The sequence below is a fragment of the Lonchura striata genome, chromosome 4 (assembly GCF_050655825.1).
Source record: "Lonchura striata isolate lonStrDom1 chromosome 4, ASM5065582v1, whole genome shotgun sequence".
Lineage (NCBI taxonomy): Eukaryota > Metazoa > Chordata > Aves > Passeriformes > Estrildidae > Lonchura > Lonchura striata.
Window position 1 is genome coordinate 75,831,799 of NC_140706.1, and position 24,108 is coordinate 75,855,906.

A 24,108-nucleotide genomic window follows, 5' to 3' on the forward strand; every position below is an offset into this window, starting at 1 on the left:
GCCTTGAAATTTTGTATTTCACGATGGCATCCAGGGAGCCTTTGGCAATGGCTGAGGAGTTGCGGTGAGTTGCTGAGGTAGGGAGGGGGAGCCAAGGTCCACTCGTGTTTCAGCAATGCCGAGTCACTTTGTCTCTTCTTAACCCAGGCAGACCCTGCGATGATGGTGGCAGCCTCCGAGCCTGGCCAAAGTGCGTGGCCTGAGCATTCTTAGGAGAACGGTGAGTAGCAGGATTGCTGGGTTTTGTCCATTGTGCAGCTAAGATCATGCAGTGATGTTTGGTGTTCTCGATTGTAGCTGAGCACGGGACCACAGCCCGGTGACCATTGGACATTCCCCGCAGGCGAGGCAGCCTCCATTGGCACGCGATGTGGATTCTCATCCCCAGATGCCTGAGAGATAACTATAGGGGTCAGGCCCACATTGGGGGTGAAAGTGGGGTGCTGGGAGGGCCTTATGAATGAGCTTTGGGGGCAGGGATGTGCAAGAAGCATCTCCTAAGGCCATCTAAAGGCAAAAAGTGTCTGTTTTGATCACAGTGCTGAGGTGCTCAGGGCAGAGCAGTTGCGGTGTGTGTCCTGTCACTTGTCTCTGGTGCACTGTGTGTTCTTTGGGTCTCTCGGTCCTTTCTTCTCCTCAAAAGCTCTCTCTCCCTTTCCTGTGTCACGGATGTCTGCACGTATTTTTCCTGGAGCTGTTCTGCCCTGCTGCATAGCCTGTAACAACACAAGTCCTGGGGACTTGAAATTGGCAGTGCAGGGTGTAGTTGGGCTCTAGATTGTATGGGGAGATTGGCTTAATATGTTTAGTCGTGTTAAGTTGTCCTGCAGCCGTTTGACACCAGTCCTAACTTTCTTTCAGATGCTGACAGTTCAAATCTGTGGCCAAGGGCCCCAGTCCTGGGTGAGGGTTTTCCCATGAGCAGGTCAGTCATTTTTTGCATTTGCAGGGGATGCTTGAATGGTGTCTTTGTCACAGCGGTGTTCTTTGCCTTTATTTTCAGGAGGTCCAGGCAGATAGCAGCAGTCAAGGCCAAGTGTGCCAGGTGAGCAGTGGGCCAAAGCAGTTGTTTGTGCTCAGGTTTCAGGTTTTGGAGCAATTGTATGTATCTGTTCTTGTTTGTGTGTTTAGGGAATCCACCCAGAGTATGCCAAGCCCCTGTCACCAACAGCTGATGGCCTGGATTTCCTGTGCTTGTGAGCCCTCTGGAAGTATTTTAGGACTCTGAGATGAAGCCTTGAAATTTTGTATTTCACGATGGCATCCAGGGAGCCTTTGGCAATGGCTGAGGAGTTGCGGTGAGTTGCTGAGGTAGGGAGGGGGAGCCAAGGTCCACTCGTGTTTCAGCCATGTCGAATCACTTTGTCTCTTCTTAACCCAGGCAGACCCTGCGATGACGGTGGCAGCCTCCGAGCCTGGCCAAAGTGCGTGGCCTGAGCATTCTTAGGAGAACGGTGAGTAGCAGGATTGCTGGGTTTTGTCCATTGTGCAGCTAAGATCATGCAGTGATGTTTGGTGTTCTCGATTGTAGCTGAGCACGGGACCACAGCCCGGTGACCATAGGACATTCCCCGCAGGCGAGGCAGCCTCCATTGGCACGCGATGTGGATTCTCATCCCCAGATGCCTGAGAGATAAGTTGAGTGCTCAGGCCCACAGTGGGGGTGAAAGCGGGGTGCTCTCATCCCCAGATGGCTGAGAGATAAGTTGAGGGCTCAGGCCCACATTGGGGGTGAAAGTGGGGTGCTGGGAGGGCCTTATGAATAAGCTTTGGGGGCAGGGATGTGCAAGAAGCATCTCCTAAGGCCATCTAAAGGCAAAAAGTGTCTGTTTTGATCACAGTGCTGAGGTGCTCAGGGCAGAGCAGTTGCGGTGTGTGTCCTGTCACTTGTCTCTGGTGCACTGTGTGTTCTTTGGGTCTCTCGGTCCTTTCTTCTCCTCAAAAGCTCTCTCTCCCTGTCCTGTGTCGTGGATGTCTGCACGTATTTTTCCTGGAGCTGTTCTGCCCTGCTGCATAGCCTGTAACAACACAAGTCCTGGGGACTTGAAATTGGCAGTGCAGGGTGTAGTTGGGCTCTAGATTGTATGGGGAGATTGGCTTAATATGTTTAGTCGTGTTAAGTTGTCCTGCAGCCGTTTGACACCAGTCCTAACTTTCTTTCAGATGCTGACAGTTCAAATCTGTGGCCAAGGGCCCCAGTCCTGGGTGAGGGTTTTCCCATGAGCAGGTCAGTCATTTTTTGCATTTGCAGGGGATGCTTGAAGGGTGTCTTTGCCACAGCAGTGTTCTTTGCCTTTATTTTCAGGAGGTCCAGGCAGATAGCAGCAGTCAAGGCCAAGTGTGCCAGGTGAGCAGTGGGCCAAAGCAGTTGTTTGTGCTCAGGTTTCAGGTTTTGGAGCAATTGTATGTATCTGTTCTTGTTTGTGTGTTTAGGGAATCCACCCAGAGTATGCCAAGCCCCTGTCACCAACAGCTGATGGCCTGGATTTCCTGTGCTTGTGGGCTCTCTGGATGTATTTTAGGACTCTGAGATGAAGCCTTGAAATTTTGTATTTCACGATGGCATCCAGGGAGCCTTTGGCAATGGCTGAGGAGTTGCGGTGAGTTGCTGAGGTAGGGAGGGGGAGCCAAGGTCCACTCGTGTTTCAGCAATGCCGAGTCACTTTGTCTCTTCTTAACCCAGGCAGACCCTGCGATGATGGTGGCAGCCTCCGAGCCTGGCCAAAGTGCGTGGCCTGAGCATTCTTAGGAGAACGGTGAGTAGCAGGATTGCTGGGTTTTGTCCATTGTGCAGCTAAGATCATGCAGTGATGTTTGGTGTTCTCGATTGTAGCTGAGCACGGGACCACAGCCCGGTGACCATTGGACATTCCCCGCAGGCGAGGCAGCCTCCATTGGCACGCGATGTGGATTCTCATCCCCAGATGCCTGAGAGATAACTATAGGGGTCAGGCCCACATTGGGGGTGAAAGTGGGGTGCTGGGAGGGCCTTATGAATGAGCTTTGGGGGCAGGGATGTGCAAGAAGCATCTCCTAAGGCCATCTAAAGGCAAAAAGTGTCTGTTTTGATCACAGTGCTGAGGTGCTCAGGGCAGAGCAGTTGCGGTGTGTGTCCTGTCACTTGTCTCTGGTGCACTGTGTGTTCTTTGGGTCTCTCGGTCCTTTCTTCTCCTCAAAAGCTCTCTCTCCCTTTCCTGTGTCACGGATGTCTGCACGTATTTTTCCTGGAGCTGTTCTGCCCTGCTGCATAGCCTGTAACAACACAAGTCCTGGGGACTTGAAATTGGCAGTGCAGGGTGTAGTTGGGCTCTAGATTGTATGGGGAGATTGGCTTAATATGTTTAGTCGTGTTAAGTTGTCCTGCAGCCGTTTGACACCAGTCCTAACTTTCTTTCAGATGCTGACAGTTCAAATCTGTGGCCAAGGGCCCCAGTCCTGGGTGAGGGTTTTCCCATGAGCAGGTCAGTCATTTTTTGCATTTGCAGGGGATGCTTGAATGGTGTCTTTGTCACAGCGGTGTTCTTTGCCTTTATTTTCAGGAGGTCCAGGCAGATAGCAGCAGTCAAGGCCAAGTGTGCCAGGTGAGCAGTGGGCCAAAGCAGTTGTTTGTGCTCAGGTTTCAGGTTTTGGAGCAATTGTATGTATCTGTTCTTGTTTGTGTGTTTAGGGAATCCACCCAGAGTATGCCAAGCCCCTGTCACCAACAGCTGATGGCCTGGATTTCCTGTGCTTGTGAGCCCTCTGGAAGTATTTTAGGACTCTGAGATGAAGCCTTGAAATTTTGTATTTCACGATGGCATCCAGGGAGCCTTTGGCAATGGCTGAGGAGTTGCGGTGAGTTGCTGAGGTAGGGAGGGGGAGCCAAGGTCCACTCGTGTTTCAGCCATGTCGAATCACTTTGTCTCTTCTTAACCCAGGCAGACCCTGCGATGACGGTGGCAGCCTCCGAGCCTGGCCAAAGTGCGTGGCCTGAGCATTCTTAGGAGAACGGTGAGTAGCAGGATTGCTGGGTTTTGTCCATTGTGCAGCTAAGATCATGCAGTGATGTTTGGTGTTCTCGATTGTAGCTGAGCACGGGACCACAGCCCGGTGACCATAGGACATTCCCCGCAGGCGAGGCAGCCTCCATTGGCACGCGATGTGGATTCTCATCCCCAGATGCCTGAGAGATAAGTTGAGTGCTCAGGCCCACAGTGGGGGTGAAAGCGGGGTGCTCTCATCCCCAGATGGCTGAGAGATAAGTTGAGGGCTCAGGCCCACATTGGGGGTGAAAGTGGGGTGCTGGGAGGGCCTTATGAATAAGCTTTGGGGGCAGGGATGTGCAAGAAGCATCTCCTAAGGCCATCTAAAGGCAAAAAGTGTCTGTTTTGATCACAGTGCTGAGGTGCTCAGGGCAGAGCAGTTGCGGTGTGTGTCCTGTCACTTGTCTCTGGTGCACTGTGTGTTCTTTGGGTCTCTCGGTCCTTTCTTCTCCTCAAAAGCTCTCTCTCCCTGTCCTGTGTCGTGGATGTCTGCACGTATTTTTCCTGGAGCTGTTCTGCCCTGCTGCATAGCCTGTAACAACACAAGTCCTGGGGACTTGAAATTGGCAGTGCAGGGTGTAGTTGGGCTCTAGATTGTATGGGGAGATTGGCTTAATATGTTTAGTCGTGTTAAGTTGTCCTGCAGCCGTTTGACACCAGTCCTAACTTTCTTTCAGATGCTGACAGTTCAAATCTGTGGCCAAGGGCCCCAGTCCTGGGTGAGGGTTTTCCCATGAGCAGGTCAGTCATTTTTTGCATTTGCAGGGGATGCTTGAAGGGTGTCTTTGCCACAGCAGTGTTCTTTGCCTTTATTTTCAGGAGGTCCAGGCAGATAGCAGCAGTCAAGGCCAAGTGTGCCAGGTGAGCAGTGGGCCAAAGCAGTTGTTTGTGCTCAGGTTTCAGGTTTTGGAGCAATTGTATGTATCTGTTCTTGTTTGTGTGTTTAGGGAATCCACCCAGAGTATGCCAAGCCCCTGTCACCAACAGCTGATGGCCTGGATTTCCTGTGCTTGTGGGCTCTCTGGATGTATTTTAGGACTCTGAGATGAAGCCTTGAAATTTTGTATTTCACGATGGCATCCAGGGAGCCTTTGGCAATGGCTGAGGAGTTGCGGTGAGTTGCTGAGGTAGGGAGGGGGAGCCAAGGTCCACTCGTGTTTCAGCAATGCCGAGTCACTTTGTCTCTTCTTAACCCAGGCAGACCCTGCGATGATGGTGGCAGCCTCCGAGCCTGGCCAAAGTGCGTGGCCTGAGCATTCTTAGGAGAACGGTGAGTAGCAGGATTGCTGGGTTTTGTCCATTGTGCAGCTAAGATCATGCAGTGATGTTTGGTGTTCTCGATTGTAGCTGAGCACGGGACCACAGCCCGGTGACCATTGGACATTCCCCGCAGGCGAGGCAGCCTCCATTGGCACGCGATGTGGATTCTCATCCCCAGATGCCTGAGAGATAACTATAGGGGTCAGGCCCACATTGGGGGTGAAAGTGGGGTGCTGGGAGGGCCTTATGAATGAGCTTTGGGGGCAGGGATGTGCAAGAAGCATCTCCTAAGGCCATCTAAAGGCAAAAAGTGTCTGTTTTGATCACAGTGCTGAGGTGCTCAGGGCAGAGCAGTTGCGGTGTGTGTCCTGTCACTTGTCTCTGGTGCACTGTGTGTTCTTTGGGTCTCTCGGTCCTTTCTTCTCCTCAAAAGCTCTCTCTCCCTTTCCTGTGTCACGGATGTCTGCACGTATTTTTCCTGGAGCTGTTCTGCCCTGCTGCATAGCCTGTAACAACACAAGTCCTGGGGACTTGAAATTGGCAGTGCAGGGTGTAGTTGGGCTCTAGATTGTATGGGGAGATTGGCTTAATATGTTTAGTCGTGTTAAGTTGTCCTGCAGCCGTTTGACACCAGTCCTAACTTTCTTTCAGATGCTGACAGTTCAAATCTGTGGCCAAGGGCCCCAGTCCTGGGTGAGGGTTTTCCCATGAGCAGGTCAGTCATTTTTTGCATTTGCAGGGGATGCTTGAATGGTGTCTTTGTCACAGCGGTGTTCTTTGCCTTTATTTTCAGGAGGTCCAGGCAGATAGCAGCAGTCAAGGCCAAGTGTGCCAGGTGAGCAGTGGGCCAAAGCAGTTGTTTGTGCTCAGGTTTCAGGTTTTGGAGCAATTGTATGTATCTGTTCTTGTTTGTGTGTTTAGGGAATCCACCCAGAGTATGCCAAGCCCCTGTCACCAACAGCTGATGGCCTGGATTTCCTGTGCTTGTGAGCCCTCTGGAAGTATTTTAGGACTCTGAGATGAAGCCTTGAAATTTTGTATTTCACGATGGCATCCAGGGAGCCTTTGGCAATGGCTGAGGAGTTGCGGTGAGTTGCTGAGGTAGGGAGGGGGAGCCAAGGTCCACTCGTGTTTCAGCCATGTCGAATCACTTTGTCTCTTCTTAACCCAGGCAGACCCTGCGATGACGGTGGCAGCCTCCGAGCCTGGCCAAAGTGCGTGGCCTGAGCATTCTTAGGAGAACGGTGAGTAGCAGGATTGCTGGGTTTTGTCCATTGTGCAGCTAAGATCATGCAGTGATGTTTGGTGTTCTCGATTGTAGCTGAGCACGGGACCACAGCCCGGTGACCATAGGACATTCCCCGCAGGCGAGGCAGCCTCCATTGGCACGCGATGTGGATTCTCATCCCCAGATGCCTGAGAGATAAGTTGAGTGCTCAGGCCCACAGTGGGGGTGAAAGCGGGGTGCTCTCATCCCCAGATGGCTGAGAGATAAGTTGAGGGCTCAGGCCCACATTGGGGGTGAAAGTGGGGTGCTGGGAGGGCCTTATGAATAAGCTTTGGGGGCAGGGATGTGCAAGAAGCATCTCCTAAGGCCATCTAAAGGCAAAAAGTGTCTGTTTTGATCACAGTGCTGAGGTGCTCAGGGCAGAGCAGTTGCGGTGTGTGTCCTGTCACTTGTCTCTGGTGCACTGTGTGTTCTTTGGGTCTCTCGGTCCTTTCTTCTCCTCAAAAGCTCTCTCTCCCTGTCCTGTGTCGTGGATGTCTGCACGTATTTTTCCTGGAGCTGTTCTGCCCTGCTGCATAGCCTGTAACAACACAAGTCCTGGGGACTTGAAATTGGCAGTGCAGGGTGTAGTTGGGCTCTAGATTGTATGGGGAGATTGGCTTAATATGTTTAGTCGTGTTAAGTTGTCCTGCAGCCGTTTGACACCAGTCCTAACTTTCTTTCAGATGCTGACAGTTCAAATCTGTGGCCAAGGGCCCCAGTCCTGGGTGAGGGTTTTCCCATGAGCAGGTCAGTCATTTTTTGCATTTGCAGGGGATGCTTGAATGGTGTCTTTGTCACAGCGGTGTTCTTTGCCTTTATTTTCAGGAGGTCCAGGCAGATAGCAGCAGTCAAGGCCAAGTGTGCCAGGTGAGCAGTGGGCCAAAGCAGTTGTTTGTGCTCAGGTTTCAGGTTTTGGAGCAATTGTATGTATCTGTTCTTGTTTGTGTGTTTAGGGAATCCACCCAGAGTATGCCAAGCCCCTGTCACCAACAGCTGATGGCCTGGATTTCCTGTGCTTGTGAGCCCTCTGGAAGTATTTTAGGACTCTGAGATGAAGCCTTGAAATTTTGTATTTCACGATGGCATCCAGGGAGCCTTTGGCAATGGCTGAGGAGTTGCGGTGAGTTGCTGAGGTAGGGAGGGGGAGCCAAGGTCCACTCGTGTTTCAGCCATGTCGAATCACTTTGTCTCTTCTTAACCCAGGCAGACCCTGCGATGACGGTGGCAGCCTCCGAGCCTGGCCAAAGTGCGTGGCCTGAGCATTCTTAGGAGAACGGTGAGTAGCAGGATTGCTGGGTTTTGTCCATTGTGCAGCTAAGATCATGCAGTGATGTTTGGTGTTCTCGATTGTAGCTGAGCACGGGACCACAGCCCGGTGACCATAGGACATTCCCCGCAGGCGAGGCAGCCTCCATTGGCACGCGATGTGGATTCTCATCCCCAGATGCCTGAGAGATAAGTTGAGTGCTCAGGCCCACAGTGGGGGTGAAAGCGGGGTGCTCTCATCCCCAGATGGCTGAGAGATAAGTTGAGGGCTCAGGCCCACATTGGGGGTGAAAGTGGGGTGCTGGGAGGGCCTTATGAATAAGCTTTGGGGGCAGGGATGTGCAAGAAGCATCTCCTAAGGCCATCTAAAGGCAAAAAGTGTCTGTTTTGATCACAGTGCTGAGGTGCTCAGGGCAGAGCAGTTGCGGTGTGTGTCCTGTCACTTGTCTCTGGTGCACTGTGTGTTCTTTGGGTCTCTCGGTCCTTTCTTCTCCTCAAAAGCTCTCTCTCCTTGTCCTGTGTCGTGGATGTCTGCACGTATTTTTCCTGGAGCTGTTCTGCCCTGCTGCATAGCCTGTAACAACACAAGTCCTGGGGACTTGAAATTGGCAGTGCAGGGTGTAGTTGGGCTCTAGATTGTATGGGGAGATTGGCTTAATATGTTTAGTCGTGTTAAGTTGTCCTGCAGCCGTTTGACACCAGTCCTAACTTTCTTTCAGATGCTGACAGTTCAAATCTGTGGCCAAGGGCCCCAGTCCTGGGTGAGGGTTTTCCCATGAGCAGGTCAGTCATTTTTTGCATTTGCAGGGGATGCTTGAAGGGTGTCTTTGCCACAGCAGTGTTCTTTGCCTTTATTTTCAGGAGGTCCAGGCAGATAGCAGCAGTCAAGGCCAAGTGTGCCAGGTGAGCAGTGGGCCAAAGCAGTTGTTTGTGCTCAGGTTTCAGGTTTTGGAGCAATTGTATGTATCTGTTCTTGTTTGTGTGTTTAGGGAATCCACCCAGAGTATGCCAAGCCCCTGTCACCAACAGCTGATGGCCTGGATTTCCTGTGCTTGTGGGCTCTCTGGATGTATTTTAGGACTCTGAGATGAAGCCTTGAAATTTTGTATTTCACGATGGCATCCAGGGAGCCTTTGGCAATGGCTGAGGAGTTGCGGTGAGTTGCTGAGGTAGGGAGGGGGAGCCAAGGTCCACTCGTGTTTCAGCCATGTCGAATCACTTTGTCTCTTCTTAACCCAGGCAGACCCTGCGATGATGGTGGCAGCCTCCGAGCCTGGCCAAAGTGCGTGGCCTGAGCATTCTTAGGAGAACGGTGAGTAGCAGGATTGCTGGGTTTTGTCCATTGTGCAGCTAAGATCATGCAGTGATGTTTGGTGTTCTCGATTGTAGCTGAGCACGGGACCACAGCCCGGTGACCATTGGACATTCCCCGCAGGCGAGGCAGCCTCCATTGGCACGCGATGTGGATTCTCATCCCCAGATGCCTGAGAGATAACTATAGGGGTCAGGCCCACATTGGGGGTGAAAGTGGGGTGCTGGGAGGGCCTTATGAATGAGCTTTGGGGGCAGGGATGTGCAAGAAGCATCTCCTAAGGCCATCTAAAGGCAAAAAGTGTCTGTTTTGATCACAGTGCTGAGGTGCTCAGGGCAGAGCAGTTGCGGTGTGTGTCCTGTCACTTGTCTCTGGTGCACTGTGTGTTCTTTGGGTCTCTCGGTCCTTTCTTCTCCTCAAAAGCTCTCTCTCCCTATCCTGTGTCGTGGATGTCTGCACGTATTTTTCCTGGAGCTGTTCTGCCCTGCTGCATAGCCTGTAACAACACAAGTCCTGGGGACTTGAAATTGGCAGTGCAGGGTGTAGTTGGGCTCTAGATTGTATGGGGAGATTGGCTTAATATGTTTAGTCGTGTTAAGTTGTCCTGCAGCCGTTTGACACCAGTCCTAACTTTCTTTCAGATGCTGACAGTTCAAATCTGTGGCCAAGGGCCCCAGTCCTGGGTGAGGGTTTTCCCATGAGCAGGTCAGTCATTTTTTGCATTTGCAGGGGATGCTTGAATGGTGTCTTTGTCACAGCGGTGTTCTTTGCCTTTATTTTCAGGAGGTCCAGGCAGATAGCAGCAGTCAAGGCCAAGTGTGCCAGGTGAGCAGTGGGCCAAAGCAGTTGTTTGTGCTCAGGTTTCAGGTTTTGGAGCAATTGTATGTATCTGTTCTTGTTTGTGTGTTTAGGGAATCCACCCAGAGTATGCCAAGCCCCTGTCACCAACAGCTGATGGCCTGGATTTCCTGTGCTTGTGAGCCCTCTGGAAGTATTTTAGGACTCTGAGATGAAGCCTTGAAATTTTGTATTTCACGATGGCATCCAGGGAGCCTTTGGCAATGGCTGAGGAGTTGCGGTGAGTTGCCGAGGTAGGGAGGGGGAGCCAAGGTCCACTCGTGTTTCAGCCATGTCGAATCACTTTGTCTCTTCTTAACCCAGGCAGACCCTGCGATGACGGTGGCAGCCTCCGAGCCTGGCCAAAGTGCGTGGCCCGAGCATTCTTAGGAGAACGGTGAGTAGCAGGATTGCTGGGTTTTGTCCATTGTGCAGCTAAGATCATGCAGTGATGTTTGGTGTTCTCGATTGTAGCTGAGCGCGGGACCACAGCCCGGTGACCATTGGACATTCCCCGCAGGCGAGGCAGCCTCCATTGGCACGCGATGTGGATTCTCATCCCCAGATGCCTGAGAGATAAGTTGAGTGCTCAGGCCCACAGTGGGGATGAAAGCGGGGTGCTCTCATCCCCAGATGCCTGAGAGATAACTATAGGGGTCAGGCCCACATTGGGGGTGAAAGTGGGGTGCTGGGAGGGCCTTATGAATGAGCTTTGGGGGCAGGGATGTGCAAGAAGCATCTCCTAAGGCCATCTAAAGGCAAAAAGTGTCTGTTTTGATCACAGTGCTGAGGTGCTCAGGGCAGAGCAGTTGCGGTGTGTGTCCTGTCACTTGTCTCTGGTGCACTGTGTGTTCTTTGGGTCTCTCGGTCCTTTCTTCTCCTCAAAAGCTCTCTCTCCTTGTCCTGTGTCGTGGATGTCTGCACGTATTTTTCCTGGAGCTGTTCTGCCCTGCTGCATAGCCTGTAACAACACAAGTCCTGGGGACTTGAAATTGGCAGTGCAGGGTGTAGTTGGGCTCTAGATTGTATGGGGAGATTGGCTTAATATGTTTAGTCGTGTTAAGTTGTCCTGCAGCCGTTTGACACCAGTCCTAACTTTCTTTCAGATGCTGACAGTTCAAATCTGTGGCCAAGGGCCCCAGTCCTGGGTGAGGGTTTTCCCATGAGCAGGTCAGTCATTTTTTGCATTTGCAGGGGATGCTTGAAGGGTGTCTTTGCCACAGCAGTGTTCTTTGCCTTTATTTTCAGGAGGTCCAGGCAGATAGCAGCAGTCAAGGCCAAGTGTGCCAGGTGAGCAGTGGGCCAAAGCAGTTGTTTGTGCTCAGGTTTCAGGTTTTGGAGCAATTGTATGTATCTGTTCTTGTTTGTGTGTTTAGGGAATCCACCCAGAGTATGCCAAGCCCCTGTCACCAACAGCTGATGGCCTGGATTTCCTGTGCTTGTGGGCTCTCTGGATGTATTTTAGGACTCTGAGATGAAGCCTTGAAATTTTGTATTTCACGATGGCATCCAGGGAGCCTTTGGCAATGGCTGAGGAGTTGCGGTGAGTTGCTGAGGTAGGGAGGGGGAGCCAAGGTCCACTCGTGTTTCAGCAATGCCGAGTCACTTTGTCTCTTCTTAACCCAGGCAGACCCTGCGATGATGGTGGCAGCCTCCGAGCCTGGCCAAAGTGCGTGGCCTGAGCATTCTTAGGAGAACGGTGAGTAGCAGGATTGCTGGGTTTTGTCCATTGTGCAGCTAAGATCATGCAGTGATGTTTGGTGTTCTCGATTGTAGCTGAGCACGGGACCACAGCCCGGTGACCATTGGACATTCCCCGCAGGCGAGGCAGCCTCCATTGGCACGCGATGTGGATTCTCATCCCCAGATGCCTGAGAGATAACTATAGGGGTCAGGCCCACATTGGGGGTGAAAGTGGGGTGCTGGGAGGGCCTTATGAATGAGCTTTGGGGGCAGGGATGTGCAAGAAGCATCTCCTAAGGCCATCTAAAGGCAAAAAGTGTCTCTTTTGATCACAGTGCTGAGGTGCTCAGGGCAGAGCAGTTGCGGTGTGTGTCCTGTCACTTGTCTCTGGTGCACTGTGTGTTCTTTGGGTCTCTCGGTCCTTTCTTCTCCTCAAAAGCTCTCTCTCCCTTTCCTGTGTCACGGATGTCTGCACGTATTTTTCCTGGAGCTGTTCTGCCCTGCTGCATAGCCTGTAACAACACAAGTCCTGGGGACTTGAAATTGGCAGTGCAGGGTGTAGTTGGGCTCTAGATTGTATGGGGAGATTGGCTTAATATGTTTAGTCGTGTTAAGTTGTCCTGCAGCCGTTTGACACCAGTCCTAACTTTCTTTCAGATGCTGACAGTTCAAATCTGTGGCCAAGGGCCTCAGTCCTGGGTGAGGGTTTTCCCATGAGCAGGTCAGTCATTTTTTGCATTTGCAGGGGATGCTTGAATGGTGTCTTTGTCACAGCGGTGTTCTTTGCCTTTATTTTCAGGAGGTCCAGGCAGATAGCAGCAGTCAAGGCCAAGTGTGCCAGGTGAGCAGTGGGCCAAAGCAGTTGTTTGTGCTCAGGTTTCAGGTTTTGGAGCAATTGTATGTATCTGTTCTTGTTTGTGTGTTTAGGGAATCCACCCAGAGTATGCCAAGCCCCTGTCACCAACAGCTGATGGCCTGGATTTCCTGTGCTTGTGAGCCCTCTGGAAGTATTTTAGGACTCTGAGATGAAGCCTTGAAATTTTGTATTTCACGATGGCATCCAGGGAGCCTTTGGCAATGGCTGAGGAGTTGCGGTGAGTTGCTGAGGTAGGGAGGGGGAGCCAAGGTCCACTCGTGTTTCAGCCATGTCGAATCACTTTGTCTCTTCTTAACCCAGGCAGACCCTGCGATGACGGTGGCAGCCTCCGAGCCTGGCCAAAGTGCGTGGCCTGAGCATTCTTAGGAGAACGGTGAGTAGCAGGATTGCTGGGTTTTGTCCATTGTGCAGCTAAGATCATGCAGTGATGTTTGGTGTTCTCGATTGTAGCTGAGCACGGGACCACAGCCCGGTGACCATAGGACATTCCCCGCAGGCGAGGCAGCCTCCATTGGCACGCGATGTGGATTCTCATCCCCAGATGCCTGAGAGATAAGTTGAGTGCTCAGGCCCACAGTGGGGGTGAAAGCGGGGTGCTCTCATCCCCAGATGGCTGAGAGATAAGTTGAGGGCTCAGGCCCACATTGGGGGTGAAAGTGGGGTGCTGGGAGGGCCTTATGAATAAGCTTTGGGGGCAGGGATGTGCAAGAAGCATCTCCTAAGGCCATCTAAAGGCAAAAAGTGTCTGTTTTGATCACAGTGCTGAGGTGCTCAGGGCAGAGCAGTTGCGGTGTGTGTCCTGTCACTTGTCTCTGGTGCACTGTGTGTTCTTTGGGTCTCTCGGTCCTTTCTTCTCCTCAAAAGCTCTCTCTCCTTGTCCTGTGTCGTGGATGTCTGCACGTATTTTTCCTGGAGCTGTTCTGCCCTGCTGCATAGCCTGTAACAACACAAGTCCTGGGGACTTGAAATTGGCAGTGCAGGGTGTAGTTGGGCTCTAGATTGTATGGGGAGATTGGCTTAATATGTTTAGTCGTGTTAAGTTGTCCTGCAGCCGTTTGACACCAGTCCTAACTTTCTTTCAGATGCTGACAGTTCAAATCTGTGGCCAAGGGCCCCAGTCCTGGGTGAGGGTTTTCCCATGAGCAGGTCAGTCATTTTTTGCATTTGCAGGGGATGCTTGAAGGGTGTCTTTGCCACAGCAGTGTTCTTTGCCTTTATTTTCAGGAGGTCCAGGCAGATAGCAGCAGTCAAGGCCAAGTGTGCCAGGTGAGCAGTGGGCCAAAGCAGTTGTTTGTGCTCAGGTTTCAGGTTTTGGAGCAATTGTATGTATCTGTTCTTGTTTGTGTGTTTAGGGAATCCACCCAGAGTATGCCAAGCCCCTGTCACCAACAGCTGATGGCCTGGATTTCCTGTGCTTGTGGGCTCTCTGGATGTATTTTAGGACTCTGAGATGAAGCCTTGAAATTTTGTATTTCACGATGGCATCCAGGGAGCCTTTGGCAATGGCTGAGGAGTTGCGGTGAGTTGCTGAGGTAGGGAGGGGGAGCCAAGGTCCACTCGTGTTTCAGCAATGCCGAGTCACTTTGTCTCTTCTTAACCCAGGCAGACCCTGCGATGATGGTGGCAGCCTCCGAGCCTGGCCAAAGTGCGTGGCCTGAGCATTCTTAGGAGAACGGTGAGTAGCAGGATTGCTGGGTTTTGTCCATTGTGCAGCTAAGATCATGCAGTGATGTTTGGTGTTCTCGATTGTAGCTGAGCACGGGACCACAGCCCGGTGACCATTGGACATTCCCCGCAGGCGAGGCAGCCTCCATTGGCACGCGATGTGGATTCTCATCCCCAGATGCCTGAGAGATAACTATAGGGGTCAGGCCCACATTGGGGGTGAAAGTGGGGTGCTGGGAGGGCCTTATGAATGAGCTTTGGGGGCAGGGATGTGCAAGAAGCATCTCCTAAGGCCATCTAAAGGCAAAAAGTGTCTGTTTTGATCACAGTGCTGAGGTGCTCAGGGCAGAGCAGTTGCGGTGTGTGTCCTGTCACTTGTCTCTGGTGCACTGTGTGTTCTTTGGGTCTCTCGGTCCTTTCTTCTCCTCAAAAGCTCTCTCTCCCTATCCTGTGTCGTGGATGTCTGCACGTATTTTTCCTGGAGCTGTTTTGCCCTGCTGCATAGCCTGTAACAACACAAGTCCTGGGGACTTGAAATTGGCAGTGCAGGGTGTAGTTGGGCTCTAGATTGTATGGGGAGATTGGCTTAATATGTTTAGTCGTGTTAAGTTGTCCTGCAGCCGTTTGACACCAGTCCTAACTTTCTTTCAGATGCTGACAGTTCAAATCTGTGGCCAAGGGCCCCAGTCCTGGGTGAGGGTTTTCCCATGAGCAGGTCAGTCATTTTTTGCATTTGCAGGGGATGCTTGAAGGGTGTCTTTGCCACAGCAGTGTTCTTTGCCTTTATTTTCAGGAGGTCCAGGCAGATAGCAGCAGTCAAGGCCAAGTGTGCCAGGTGAGCAGTGGGCCAAAGCAGTTGTTTGTGCTCAGGTTTCAGGTTTTGGAGCAATTGTATGTATCTGTTCTTGTTTGTGTGTTTAGGGAATCCACCCAGAGTATGCCAAGCCCCTGTCACCAACAGCTGATGGCCTGGATTTCCTGTGCTTGTGGGCTCTCTGGATGTATTTTAGGACTCTGAGATGAAGCCTTGAAATTTTGTATTTCACGATGGCATCCAGGGAGCCTTTGGCAATGGCTGAGGAGTTGCGGTGAGTTGCTGAGGTAGGGAGGGGGAGCCAAGGTCCACTCGTGTTTCAGCAATGCCGAGTCACTTTGTCTCTTCTTAACCCAGGCAGACCCTGCGATGATGGTGGCAGCCTCCGAGCCTGGCCAAAGTGCGTGGCCTGAGCATTCTTAGGAGAACGGTGAGTAGCAGGATTGCTGGGTTTTGTCCATTGTGCAGCTAAGATCATGCAGTGATGTTTGGTGTTCTCGATTGTAGCTGAGCACGGGACCACAGCCCGGTGACCATTGGACATTCCCCGCAGGCGAGGCAGCCTCCATTGGCACGCGATGTGGATTCTCATCCCCAGATGCCTGAGAGATAAGTTGAGTGCTCAGGCCCACAGTGGGGGTGAAAGCGGGGTGCTTTCATCCCCAGATGGCTGAGAGGTAAGTTGAGGGCTCAGGCCCACATTGGGGGTGAAAGTGGGGTGCTGGGAGGGCCTTATGAATAAGCTTTGGGGGCAGGGATGTGCAAGAAGCATCTCCTAAGGCCATCTAAAGGCAAAAAGTGTCTGTTTTGATCACAGTGCTGAGGTGCTCAGGGCAGAGCAGTTGCGGTGTGTGTCCTGTCACTTGTCTCTGGTGCACTGTGTGTTCTTTGGGTCTCTCGGTCCTTTCTTCTCCTCAAAAGCTCTCTCTCCTTGTCCTGTGTCGTGGATGTCTGCACGTATTTTTCCTGGAGCTGTTCTGCCCTGCTGCATAGCCTGTAACAACACAAGTCCTGGGGACTTGAAATTGGCAGTGCAGGGTGTAGTTGGGCTCTAGATTGTATGGGGAGATTGGCTTAATATGTTTAGTCGTGTTAAGTTGTCCTGCAGCCGTTTGACACCAGTCCTAACTTTCTTTCAGATGCTGACAGTTCAAATCTGTGGCCAAGGGCCCCAGTCCTGGGTGAGGGTTTTCCCATGAGCAGGTCAGTCATTTTTTGCATTTGCAGGGGATGCTTGAAGGGTGTCTTTGCCACAGCAGTGTTCTTTGCCTTTATTTTCAGGAGGTCCAGGCAGATAGCAGCAGTCAAGGCCAAGTGTGCCAGGTGAGCAGTGGGCCAAAGCAGTTGTTTGTGCTCAGGTTTCAGGTTTTGGAGCAATTGTATGTATCTGTTCTTGTTTGTGTGTTTAGGGAATCCACCCAGAGTATGCCAAGCCCCTGTCACCAACAGCTGATGGCCTGGATTTCCTGTGCTTGTGGGCTCTCTGGATGTATTTTAGGACTCTGAGATGAAGCCTTGAAATTTTGTATTTCACGATGGCATCCAGGGAGCCTTTGGCAATGGCTGAGGAGTTGTGGTGAGTTGCCGAGGTAGGGAGGGGGAGCCAAGGTCCACTCGTGTTTCAGCAATGCCGAGTCACTTTGTCTCTTCTTAACCCAGGCAGACCCTGCGATGACGGTGGCAGCCTCCGAGCCTGGCCAAAGTGCGTGGCCCGAGCATTCTTAGGAGAACGGTGAGTAGCAGGATTGCTGGGTTTTGTCCATTGTGCAGCTAAGATCATGCAGTGATGTTTGGTGTTCTCGATTGTAGCTGAGCACGGGACCACAGCCCGGTGACCATTGGACATTCCCCGCAGGCGAGGCAGCCTCCATTGGCACGCGATGTGGATTCTCATCCCCAGATGGCTGAGAGATAAGTTGAGTGCTCAGGCCCACAATGGGGGTGAAAGCGGGGTGCTGGGAGGGCCTTATGAATGAGCTTTGGGGGCAGGGATGTGCAAGAAGCATCTCCTAAGGCCATCTAAAGGCAAAAAGTGTCTGTTTTGATCACAGTGCTGAGGTGCTCAGGGCAGAGCAGTTGCGGTGTGTGTCCTGTCACTTGTCTCTGGTGCACTGTGTGTTCTTTGGGTCTCTCGGTCCTTTCTTCTCCTCAAAAGCTCTCTCTCCCTTTCCTGTGTCACGGATGTCTGCACGTATTTTTCCTGGAGCTGTTCTGCCCTGCTGCATAGCCTGTAACAACACAAGTCCTGGGGACTTGAAATTGGCAGTGCAGGGTGTAGTTGGGCTCTAGATTGTATGGGGAGATTGGCTTAATATGTTTAGTTGTGTTAAGTTGTCCTGCAGCCGTTTGACACCAGTCCTAACTTTCTTTCAGATGCTGACAGTTCAGATCTGTGGCCAAGGGCCCCAGTCCTGGGTGAGGGTTTTCCCATGAGCAGGTCAGTCATTTTTTGCATTTGCAGGGGATGCTTGAAGGGTGTCTTTGTCACAGCGGTGTTCTTTGCCTTTATTTTCAGGAGGTCCAGGCAGATAGCAGCAGTCAAGGCCAAGTGTGCCAGGTGAGCAGTGGGCCAAAGCAGTTGTTTGTGCTCAGGTTTCAGGTTTTGGAGCAATTGTATGTATCTGTTCTTGTTTGTGTGTTTAGGGAATCCACCCAGAGTATGCCAAGCCCCTGTCACCAACAGCTGATGGCCTGGATTTCCTGTGCTTGTGAGCCCTCTGGATGTATTTTAGGACTCTGAGATGAAGCCTTGAAATTTTGTATTTCACGATGGCATCCAGGGAGCCTTTGGCAATGGCTGAGGAGTTGCGGTGAGTTGCTGAGGTAGGGAGGGGGAGCCAAGGTCCACTCGTGTTTCAGCCATGTCGAATCACTTTGTCTCTTCTTAACCCAGGCAGACCCTGCGATGACGGTGGCAGCCTCCGAGCCTGGCCAAAGTGCGTGGCCTGAGCATTCTTAGGAGAACGGTGAGTAGCAGGATTGCTGGGTTTTGTCCATTGTGCAGCTAAGATCATGCAGTGATGTTTGGTGTTCTCGATTGTAGCTGAGCACGGGACCACAGCCCGGTGACCATAGGACATTCCCCGCAGGCGAGGCAGCCTCCATTGGCACGCGATGTGGATTCTCATCCCCAGATGCCTGAGAGATAAGTTGAGTGCTCAGGCCCACAGTGGGGGTGAAAGCGGGGTGCTCTCATCCCCAGATGGCTGAGAGATAACTATAGGGGTCAGGCCCACATTGGGGGTGAAAGTGGGGTGCTGGGAGGGCCTTATGAATGAGCTTTGGGGGCAGGGATGTGCAAGAAGCATCTCCTAAGGCCATCTAAAGGCAAAAAGTGTCTGTTTTGATCACAGTGCTGAGGTGCTCAGGGCAGAGCAGTTGCGGTGTGTGTCCTGTCACTTGTCTCTGGTGCACTGTGTGTTCTTTGGGTCTCTCGGTCCTTTCTTCTCCTCAAAAGCTCTCTCTCCCTATCCTGTGTCGTGGATGTCTGCACGTATTTTTCCTGGAGCTGTTTTGCCCTGCTGCATAGCCTGTAACAACACAAGTCCTGGGGACTTGAAATTGGCAGTGCAGGGTGTAGTTGGGCTCTAGATTGTATGGGGAGATTGGCTTAATATGTTTAGTCGTGTTAAGTTGTCCTGCAGCCGTTTGACACCAGTCCTAACTTTCTTTCAGATGCTGACAGTTCAAATCTGTGGCCAAGGGCCCCAGTCCTGGGTGAGGGTTTTCCCATGAGCAGGTCAGTCATTTTTTGCATTTGCAGGGGATGCTTGAAGGGTGTCTTTGTCACAGCGGTGTTCTTTGCCTTTATTTTCAGGAGGTCCAGGCAGATAGCAGCAGTCAAGGCCAAGTGTGCCAGGTGAGCAGTGGGCCAAAGCAGTTGTTTGTGCTCAGGTTTCAGGTTTTGGCGCAATTGTATGTATCTGTTCTTGTTTGTGTGTTTAGGGAATCCACCCAGAGTATGCCAAGCCCCTGTCACCAACAGCTGATGGCCTGGATTTCCTGTGCTTGTGAGCCCTCTGGATGTATTTTAGGACTCTGAGATGAAGCCTTGAAATTTTGTATTTCACGATGGCATCCAGGGAGCCTTTGGCAATGGCTGAGGAGTTGCGGTGAGTTGCTGAGGTAGGGAGGGGGAGCCAAGGTCCACTCGTGTTTCAGCCATGTCGAATCACTTTGTCTCTTCTTAACCCAGGCAGACCCTGCGATGACGGTGGCAGCCTCCGAGCCTGGCCAAAGTGCGTGGCCCGAGCATTCTCTGGAGAATGGTGAGTAGCAGGATTGCTGGGTTTTGTCCATTGTGCAGCTAAGATCATGCAGTGATGTTTGGTGTTCTCGATTGTAGCTGAGCGCGGGACCACAGCCCGGTGACCATAGGACATTCCCCGCAGGCGAGGCAGCCTCCATTGGCACGCGATGTGGATTCTCATCCCCAGATGCCTGAGAGATAAGTTGAGTGCTCAGGCCCACAGTGGGGATGAAAGCGGGGTGCTTTCATCCCCAGATGGCTGAGAGATAAGTTGAGGGCTCAGGCCCACATTGGGGGTGAAAGTGGGGTGCTGGGAGGGCCTTATGAATAAGCTTTGGGGGCAGGGATGTGCAAGAAGCATCTCCTAAGGCCATCTAAAGGCAAAAAGTGTCTGTTTTGATCACAGTGCTGAGGTGCTCAGGGCAGAGCAGTTGCGGTGTGTGTCCTGTCACTTGTCTCTGGTGCACTGTGTGTTCTTTGGGTCTCTCGGTCCTTTCTTCTCCTCAAAAGCTCTCTCTCCTTGTCCTGTGTCGTGGATGTCTGCACGTATTTTTCCTGGAGCTGTTCTGCCCTGCTGCATAGCCTGTAACAACACAAGTCCTGGGGACTTGAAATTGGCAGTGCAGGGTGTAGTTGGGCTCTAGATTGTATGGGGAGATTGGCTTAATATGTTTAGTCGTGTTAAGTTGTCCTGCAGCCGTTTGACACCAGTCCTAACTTTCTTTCAGATGCTGACAGTTCAAATCTGTGGCCAAGGGCCCCAGTCCTGGGTGAGGGTTTTCCCATGAGCAGGTCAGTCATTTTTTGCATTTGCAGGGGATGCTTGAAGGGTGTCTTTGCCACAGCGGTGTTCTTTGCCTTTATTTTCAGGAGGTCCAGGCAGATAGCAGCAGTCAAGGCCAAGTGTGCCAGGTGAGCAGTGGGCCAAAGCAGTTGTTTGTGCTCAGGTTTCAGGTTTTGGAGCAATTGTATGTATCTGTTCTTGTTTGTGTGTTTAGGGAATCCACCCAGAGTATGCCAAGCCCCTGTCACCAACAGCTGATGGCCTGGATTTCCTGTGCTTGTGGGCTCTCTGGATGTATTTTAGGACTCTGAGATGAAGCCTTGAAATTTTGTATTTCACGATGGCATCCAGGGAGCCTTTGGCAATGGCTGAGGAGTTGTGGTGAGTTGCCGAGGTAGGGAGGGGGAGCCAAGGTCCACTCGTGTTTCAGCAATGCCGAGTCACTTTGTCTCTTCTTAACCCAGGCAGACCCTGCGATGACGGTGGCAGCCTCCGAGCCTGGCCAAAGTGCGTGGCCCGAGCATTCTTAGGAGAACGGTGAGTAGCAGGATTGCTGGGTTTTGTCCATTGTGCAGCTAAGATCATGCAGTGATGTTTGGTGTTCTCGATTGTAGCTGAGCACGGGACCACAGCCCGGTGACCATTGGACATTCCCCGCAGGCGAGGCAGCCTCCATTGGCACGCGATGTGGATTCTCATCCCCAGATGGCTGAGAGATAAGTTGAGTGCTCAGGCCCACAATGGGGGTGAAAGCGGGGTGCTGGGAGGGCCTTATGAATGAGCTTTGGGGGCAGGGATGTGCAAGAAGCATCTCCTAAGGCCATCTAAAGGCAAAAAGTGTCTGTTTTGATCACAGTGCTGAGGTGCTCAGGGCAGAGCAGTTGCGGTGTGTGTCCTGTCACTTGTCTCTGGTGCACTGTGTGTTCTTTGGGTCTCTCGGTCCTTTCTTCTCCTCAAAAGCTCTCTCTCCCTTTCCTGTGTCACGGATGTCTGCACGTATTTTTCCTGGAGCTGTTCTGCCCTGCTGCATAGCCTGTAACAACACAAGTCCTGGGGACTTGAAATTGGCAGTGCAGGGTGTAGTTGGGCTCTAGATTGTATGGGGAGATTGGCTTAATATGTTTAGTTGTGTTAAGTTGTCCTGCAGCCGTTTGACACCAGTCCTAACTTTCTTTCAGATGCTGACAGTTCAGATCTGTGGCCAAGGACCCCAGTCCTGGGTGAGGGTTTTCCCATGAGCAGGTCAGTCATTTTTTGCATTTGCAGGGGATGCTTGAAGGGTGTCTTTGTCACAGCGGTGTTCTTTGCCTTTATTTTCAGGAGGTCCAGGCAGATAGCAGCAGTCAAGGCCAAGTGTGCCAGGTGAGCAGTGGGCCAAAGCAGTTGTTTGTGCTCAGGTTTCAGGTTTTGGAGCAATTGTATGTATCTGTTCTTGTTTGTGTGTTTAGGGAATCCACCCAGAGTATGCCAAGCCCCTGTCACCAACAGCTGATGGCCTGGATTTCCTGTGCTTGTGAGCCCTCTGGATGTATTTTAGGACTCTGAGATGAAGCCTTGAAATTTTGTATTTCACGATGGCATCCAGGGAGCCTTTGGCAATGGCTGAGGAGTTGCGGTGAGTTGCTGAGGTAGGGAGGGGGAGCCAAGGTCCACTCGTGTTTCAGCCATGTCGAATCACTTTGTCTCTTCTTAACCCAGGCAGACCCTGCGATGACGGTGGCAGCCTCCGAGCCTGGCCAAAGTGCGTGGCCTGAGCATTCTTAGGAGAACGGTGAGTAGCAGGATTGCTGGGTTTTGTCCATTGTGCAGCTAAGATCATGCAGTGATGTTTGGTGTTCTCGATTGTAGCTGAGCACGGGACCACAGCCCGGTGACCATAGGACATTCCCCGCAGGCGAGGCAGCCTCCATTGGCACGCGATGTGGATTCTCATCCCCAGATGCCTGAGAGATAAGTTGAGTGCTCAGGCCCACAGTGGGGGTGAAAGCGGGGTGCTCTCATCCCCAGATGGCTGAGAGATAACTATAGGGGTCAGGCCCACATTGGGGGTGAAAGTGGGGTGCTGGGAGGGCCTTATGAATGAGCTTTGGGGGCAGGGATGTGCAAGAAGCATCTCCTAAGGCCATCTAAAGGCAAAAAGTGTCTGTTTTGATCACAGTGCTGAGGTGCTCAGGGCAGAGCAGTTGCGGTGTGTGTCCTGTCACTTGTCTCTGGTGCACTGTGTGTTCTTTGGGTCTCTCGGTCCTTTCTTCTCCTCAAAAGCTCTCTCTCCCTATCCTGTGTCGTGGATGTCTGCACGTATTTTTCCTGGAGCTGTTTTGCCCTGCTGCATAGCCTGTAACAACACAAGTCCTGGGGACTTGAAATTGGCAGTGCAGGGTGTAGTTGGGCTCTAGATTGTATGGGGAGATTGGCTTAATATGTTTAGTCGTGTTAAGTTGTCCTGCAGCCGTTTGACACCAGTCCTAACTTTCTTTCAGATGCTGACAGTTCAAATCTGTGGCCAAGGGCCCCAGTCCTGGGTGAGGGTTTTCCCATGAGCAGGTCAGTCATTTTTTGCATTTGCAGGGGATGCTTGAAGGGTGTCTTTGTCACAGCGGTGTTCTTTGCCTTTATTTTCAGGAGGTCCAGGCAGATAGCAGCAGTCAAGGCCAAGTGTGCCAGGTGAGCAGTGGGCCAAAGCAGTTGTTTGTGCTCAGGTTTCAGGTTTTGGCGCAATTGTATGTATCTGTTCTTGTTTGTGTGTTTAGGGAATCCACCCAGAGTATGCCAAGCCCCTGTCACCAACAGCTGATGGCCTGGATTTCCTGTGCTTGTGAGCCCTCTGGATGTATTTTAGGACTCTGAGATGAAGCCTTGAAATTTTGTATTTCACGATGGCATCCAGGGAGCCTTTGGCAATGGCTGAGGAGTTGCGGTGAGTTGCTGAGGTAGGGAGGGGGAGCCAAGGTCCACTCGTGTTTCAGCCATGTCGAATCACTTTGTCTCTTCTTAACCCAGGCAGACCCTGCGATGACGGTGGCAGCCTCCGAGCCTGGCCAAAGTGCGTGGCCCGAGCATTCTCTGGAGAATGGTGAGTAGCAGGATTGCTGGGTTTTGTCCATTGTGCAGCTAAGATCATGCAGTGATGTTTGGTGTTCTCGATTGTAGCTGAGCGCGGGACCACAGCCCGGTGACCATAGGACATTCCCCGCAGGCGAGGCAGCCTCCATTGGCACGCGATGTGGATTCTCATCCCCAGATGCCTGAGAGATAAGTTGAGTGCTCAGGCCCACAGTGGGGATGAAAGCGGGGTGCTTTCATCCCCAGATGGCTGAGAGATAAGTTGAGGGCTCAGGCCCACATTGGGGGTGAAAGTGGGGTGCTGGGAGGGCCTTATGAATAAGCTTTGGGGGCAGGGATGTGCAAGAAGCATCTCCTAAGGCCATCTAAAGGCAAAAAGTGTCTGTTTTGATCACAGTGCTGAGGTGCTCAGGGCAGAGCAGTTGCGGTGTGTGTCCTGTCACTTGTCTCTGGTGCACTGTGTGTTCTTTGGGTCTCTCGGTCCTTTCTTCTCCTCAAAAGCTCTCTCTCCTTGTCCTGTGTCGTGGATGTCTGCACGTATTTTTCCTGGAGCTGTTCTGCCCTGCTGCATAGCCTGTAACAACACAAGTCCTGGGGACTTGAAATTGGCAGTGCAGGGTGTAGTTGGGCTCTAGATTGTATGGGGAGATTGGCTTAATATGTTTAGTCGTGTTAAGTTGTCCTGCAGCCGTTTGACACCAGTCCTAACTTTCTTTCAGATGCTGACAGTTCAAATCTGTGGCCAAGGGCCCCAGTCCTGGGTGAGGGTTTTCCCATGAGCAGGTCAGTCATTTTTTGCATTTGCAGGGGATGCTTGAAGGGTGTCTTTGCCACAGCGGTGTTCTTTGCCTTTATTTTCAGGAGGTCCAGGCAGATAGCAGCAGTCAAGGCCAAGTGTGCCAGGTGAGCAGTGGGCCAAAGCAGTTGTTTGTGCTCAGGTTTCAGGTTTTGGAGCAATTGTATGTATCTGTTCTTGTTTGTGTGTTTAGGGAATCCACCCAGAGTA

General features: G+C 51.9%; 1 long non-coding RNA gene across 1 annotated transcript in view; it reads left to right on the forward strand.

Moving 5' to 3' along the window:
* The window catches only part of LOC144248925 (uncharacterized), a 109,200-nt gene that overhangs the window by 24,053 nt on the left and 61,039 nt on the right, over positions 1-24,108 (forward strand). The window lies entirely within an intron of this gene.